Source organism: Epinephelus moara, chromosome 24 (genome assembly GCF_006386435.1).
Source record: "Epinephelus moara isolate mb chromosome 24, YSFRI_EMoa_1.0, whole genome shotgun sequence".
NCBI classification, from domain to species: domain Eukaryota; kingdom Metazoa; phylum Chordata; class Actinopteri; order Perciformes; family Serranidae; genus Epinephelus; species Epinephelus moara.
Genome location: NC_065529.1, coordinates 21,909,250 through 21,914,768, shown reverse-complemented (window position 1 = coordinate 21,914,768; position 5,519 = coordinate 21,909,250).

The following is a 5,519-nucleotide window of genomic DNA, read 5'->3' as shown; positions in this document are numbered from 1 at the left end:
GGGAGGAGACGAGAAAGAACAAAAACCCACTTTCCATCCGTACCTATGGGAGTGCTGGAGCCGGCGGTGCCCCATATAGCTGGACCAATCTGACCTCGGCACCGCTGGAGTGATGGCTGGTGAATTACCATGTCAGTGGCCCAGTGCCCCTTCATGCCGGCTCCCTCACACACACATAATAAACACACTCCATCACCCGTTCGGCCCAACCACACCGCCCAAAGAGAGCATATTAATTATAGATGTACGTTAAATTACTTTCATTACCTCCCCTGCTCTGTGGACGGGACAGAGACAGGGATGATGGATGGAAAGGGGTTTGCTATACCTCCCCAAGTAGTAAACGCCCCCTCTTTTATTTTCTCTAACCCTTTTCCCGCCCTTTTATTCTTTATTTCGCACCAACTCCTCCACATTTTAGGCTTCTCTTTCACTGTTTGTCTATCAGACAAGTGACTGTTTCTCGCTGTGACAAGGACTAGATAGTGGGGGGAGAGTGGGTAGTGGGTGGAGTTGTAGGGGTGCAAAGCTGTTCCCTAAAACAAACCCTTTATATCTGAGGCTGACGGAGGAATACTCCACTGATGACCTGTGAATCAGGCTTCAACTGCACATATGACTCTACAGCAGAGAAAAAATTGCACCACAGACATGCCAAAGTAGGTTTTAGGTTATTTAGAAATAGTGCCCCCATTATGTAGTTTGTCCACCAGAGAGCACTGAGAAGTTATTTTTTCAAATGTATACTGTCACACTCACATTTTTGGTCATTCACCAGTCCAACCTGACAACACTGCAGAGAAGGAATGTACCTAGACCCTAGCGTTTCCACCGCTAACAGTACCCTTAAATGTGGGCGGGGCTGTTGTCACTCACTGCTCCGTCCAGCACTCACTGTATTTCCTCATCACTGGTGACAAAGATGGAAGTCTGCACCTTGGTTATCGTCCACAGAACGAGGCTGCACACCACATTTTCGTAACAAAATAGAACAGGCTGCAGTGAGAGTCTCTCTCAATGGGGATATTTGAAATAGCAGACTTTGTGCATTTAGTCCTTCTCAGGCAAGCTCAGGGGTTTAGTGTTGTGGGAGCCCACAGGAACAACGCTCTGCGACGCTTTTTTTTTTCCCTCCAAGTGCGGATTAGAATATATGCAGTTCACCTGATGATCCACTCGTTACTGCAAGTGTATGTCATGCAAGAGAGACAAAAAAAACTGATGGAATGGTCACAGTTGTCAAAGTTAAAATTTAAGGTGTGCTGATGGATACACGTCGTCAACTCATTACAAGTTCACGTTCCACCTTAAAATGTGCCGGCAGTCGGCCCAGTGAGTTAAGTTATTTTTTTCTCCGTCTGCATGCAGCTGCTGCGAGAGGCAGCAAAATTATCTTTTCATTTTATACTTATACTTTTCTAATATAACTCTCCACGGTATGAACAGTGGTTAAATAAGCCTCAAAACCAGCCACAACTCAGCCCTGAGCAGAGTGACTGTCTGCTATTGACCAATCAACAGACTGCAGTGTTCACAGCTCCAAGTTTTAGTACCAGATCTGTGTGCTAGGTACCCCAACAGAGGGGTGACCAAAAATGGGGACGGTACGAACGGTTCCATTGGTACCATCCACAACTTTTTGCAGTGGAAACAGAATAAAAGTGTACCAAACTGAACTGAATCGTACTGCTCAGTGGAAACAGGGCTTATTTGTCACATGATATATGAGCTTTACAGTAAGAGGATTTTGTAACCTTTGGACAAAGCCAAGGTAACTGTTTCTCTCTGTTTCCAGTCTTTCTGCTAAGCTATGGTCATAAACTGTTGCCTTAAAACAAACCATTTACAAATGATGTTGTTAAGAGAACATTACACTGAAAACCTGTGAGTAAGGCTACAACTAAGCATACAAAGCAACATAAGCCATACACAGTTCAGATGTAATAGAATGAATGAAGGCTGTGTGATGAGCAGCTGAATCACCTTTGTCGTTGAAGTCTAGACTCTGTCTTGTAAATTAAACGTATTATTTGTGGAAAACAAATATCATGTTGTGCGTTGGAACATGTGACATTTCACATGGCGCTTGATGAAACATACTATGTAAGCCCTGTTTGATGAACTTTTGCTTAGATGTTAATACCCACACTCAGATGGGAATCGCACGACAGCGGACATGTACAAGTTCTAATGAAGACGTGGCAAATGTGGAAATAACACATCTCCAGTGTTATCTAGCATTATCCCTCAGTGTATTCCCTCAGCAAATAAGGCATCACATCTGTACTTCAAACCTAAAGGCCACTGTTGGATGCTCAGTGTGTGTGTGTGTGTGTGTGTGTGTGTGTGTGTGTGCGTGTGTGCACTTGTCCTTGCTTCACTGTGTTCTGTAAGTTTGATCTCACTCTGGCGAGGGAAGCATTACATCGGTAGCCTGTGCTTGCTCAACACCCTGGGCCTATCTAATCTCTGCTGCTCTGAAACATCCCATTCAATTTCTTGTGCTGATAGATGCCAGTGCTCTTTGAGCCCTCTGGGAGCACATTCTTTCCTTCCTGCTTGTCTCCGACTCTTCGCTTGTGTAAGACCACTCTAGATTCATCAGGTCAGCCACCTATTGTAAACAACTGAGATCTGATTCATACAGATCCAAAGGTCAGGAGAAGGGCTGATAATCAACATCCAGACGCCAGGCTCTTGTCCACACTCGCTGCACTTACGGAGGCAGATGCTGATGAACACGAGATGTTTGGTGCACACAGGCGGGATCTTTTCATGAAGAGTGATACCCAATTACAAGCACGCACTCCCAAGTTGGCTATTAGTTTAACAAGAGCTGACAGTTAGCTGAGAGCTGTCAATTAAGAGTTATCACACGGTGACACGTTCTAATTGTGATCCTCAGTAAACGAAGACTTCACTCCTAAAAACAATCATTTGTCTATCAATTACTCAGCCTGTGTGAAATCTGTGAAGAAAACTTTGATCCTCTCACATGCCTCCACGGTGAACATAGAGTCAGAAGGGGTCTGTGTTCAACAGCAGCAAAACTATATCAAAACATCTGTTTACGAACTCTCATACAACTCATGCAGTATAATCCAAGTCTCATTTACCCTGTCATCTTACTATTTACACTTTAAAAAACAAGTATCTCCCGCTCGTGCATTACCTTGAAATCCTGCCTCCCAGCTCATTCATTGGCCAGTTCTACTTTCACTCTACGCCTCTCGCTTCCATGGCGAAATGTGGTCCAGTTTGATGCCAATTGACCTTTCGCTGTCCTGCCCCAGGACGCAGACTGGCCAATCATAATGTAGCATCAGGCTGGTTCAGTTCAGTTCGACACCAACACAGCTGTGCTCCATTGACTCTAATGCAATCGTTTCAGATTTCCTTCATTTTCAGGCTGGTTTTGTGGATTTGGAGCTAAATGTTGTGCCTGGGGCACGTCGTGTATGAATGATACTCGTTACCTGGGAGGTTGGAAAAAGATATATGTTTCTTCCCTGTTCCAAAACCAAAATCAAACCCTGAAAAGTGTAGGGTTAGCTAGCTAGCTACTGAAGATATAGCCTACTGAATGTATACACATGCTGCTTTTGCTTTTTAATGATTATAACAGTGAAAGAAAGACCATCCCTGCTGTACAGGAACCAGTGAAGGGAAGCAGGGAAACTTTGCTGATATTCAACCAGCTGTGTGTCATCGCAGTGTGCGCAGATGAACGTTGTTTGACTTCCCTCGGAGATCCCTGCCTGTGCGGCAGCAGAGGTCTGGGTGCTGGCACACACTGCGATGCCACACAGCTGGTTCAATATCAGCAAAGTTTCCCTTTATATTCATTGTCTTCTGTGGCGATCAGCAGTGATGTGGTGGTTCACTTTTACACTGTGATCTGTAGCCTATAGTTCAGCTTTAGCTTCTAACTATCTTTGTCTTTTTAACCTGTTGTTGCTGCTGAGTCAGTTTGTTGGTCTGTGGACAGATTTTGTCAGTGCAACAGCATCACAACAGTGCAAGATGCAGTCACTGAAGTTTACAGATGTGTAGTTAAGAGCACAATGAAAGCTGAGTTCAAAGATTGGTGTGGTCATGCAAGAGGGCCTAAGTTGGGGACGCCCCTGGCCCACATTCATTTTAAGTGGCTGATCACTGTATTGCAGTTGGAGTAATCCTATCACAAGATGATCTCTAGTTTGATATATTTTTGCTGTTGTTAAATGCGGCCCCCCCTGCCTTCAGTTCATTAAGAACATTCTCAGTTTTCGGATTCTTCATTTACAGTGGGGGCGTGCAAGAAAGATAAAGTTTCCCACATGAATTACACATAACACGGAGTGAGTTATTGATATACAAATGATCATTTTGAGGGAGGGGGAGTATGAGAAAGAAACTCGATTACGGCTTCTCTTCCCATTTATGAACTCACTTTTTTTAAATTTGCAGACATGGATGCCACTTAGTGTGTTCGAGCTATATTGCAATTAGATTTAATTTTGTTGCAACGCCAGCACTCGTCCCACTGAGGTGTCTTTAGGAAGGCACTGAAACTCAAACTGCAAGGGCTGTGAGCACCCAAAGGAAGGGGAATTTCTCTGCTGGGGATGCTCATATTAATCTCATGTGACTTGTTGACAGCATGAGCGTATAACCTTGCAGCAGCTATTAAATTACTACACAATAAGGCAGAATATCAAACTACCCTAAGGCATGGTATTCATAATTCTTGAATCTTTTTTTGCTCCTCAGTATTTTTCAACCAGCATCACCTAGTCACCTGACCAACAACTGTCCCCTCTGGAGACCCAGAAGTCATTTTTTTACCATCAAGCATGGAGGACAACGGTCATGAAGTTCAGAGAGAACACACACTGTAGGGGGGGCGGGCTGTAGAGGAGGGTCAGCAGGCCAGAGGGGAACAGGAGGTGAGAGGAAATATAATAATGATAAACAGATTTCCGGTCACAGCGCCCATCGCCTCGTCTCTGGGGTACCTTTCCACCTTGTCATGTCCAAAGACCTTGCCTAATACTCAGCGAAGGGACAGGAGGTAGCACCGATGTGTGTGTATGTGTGTTTGCGCGTGCATTTCTAATTTATTGGCCCACTGATTTGCTGATGTGTGTGGGGCTGCATGCAGCTCGGAGCGCTAGCCTGGAACATCCGGGCCTTGCTTCATTAGGTGCTCACGCCCTTAAGCTGCTGACATTTCCAAACTTGTTCCCCAGTCTTCTAATTGTCGTGAAAAATTGGACACGGCCACCAACATTGAGAAGCTGCGTGGTAGATCTTGATTTGACGGCTTTTCTCTTGTGTCTGAGTGTCATTTACCTCTGTGCTTGGATGTGGAATGCAAAAACTCTTAAATAAGTGATGAAGGAAAAAAGACTGGACTATTTGTTGTCCTCATTTGCTGAAAAGACAAGACATAACAAATAGTTGTGACTTTACTGGTGCAAACCAAATTTCTGATATATGATGAAAGCCTACCAGAATAAAAACAAATGAAACACAGA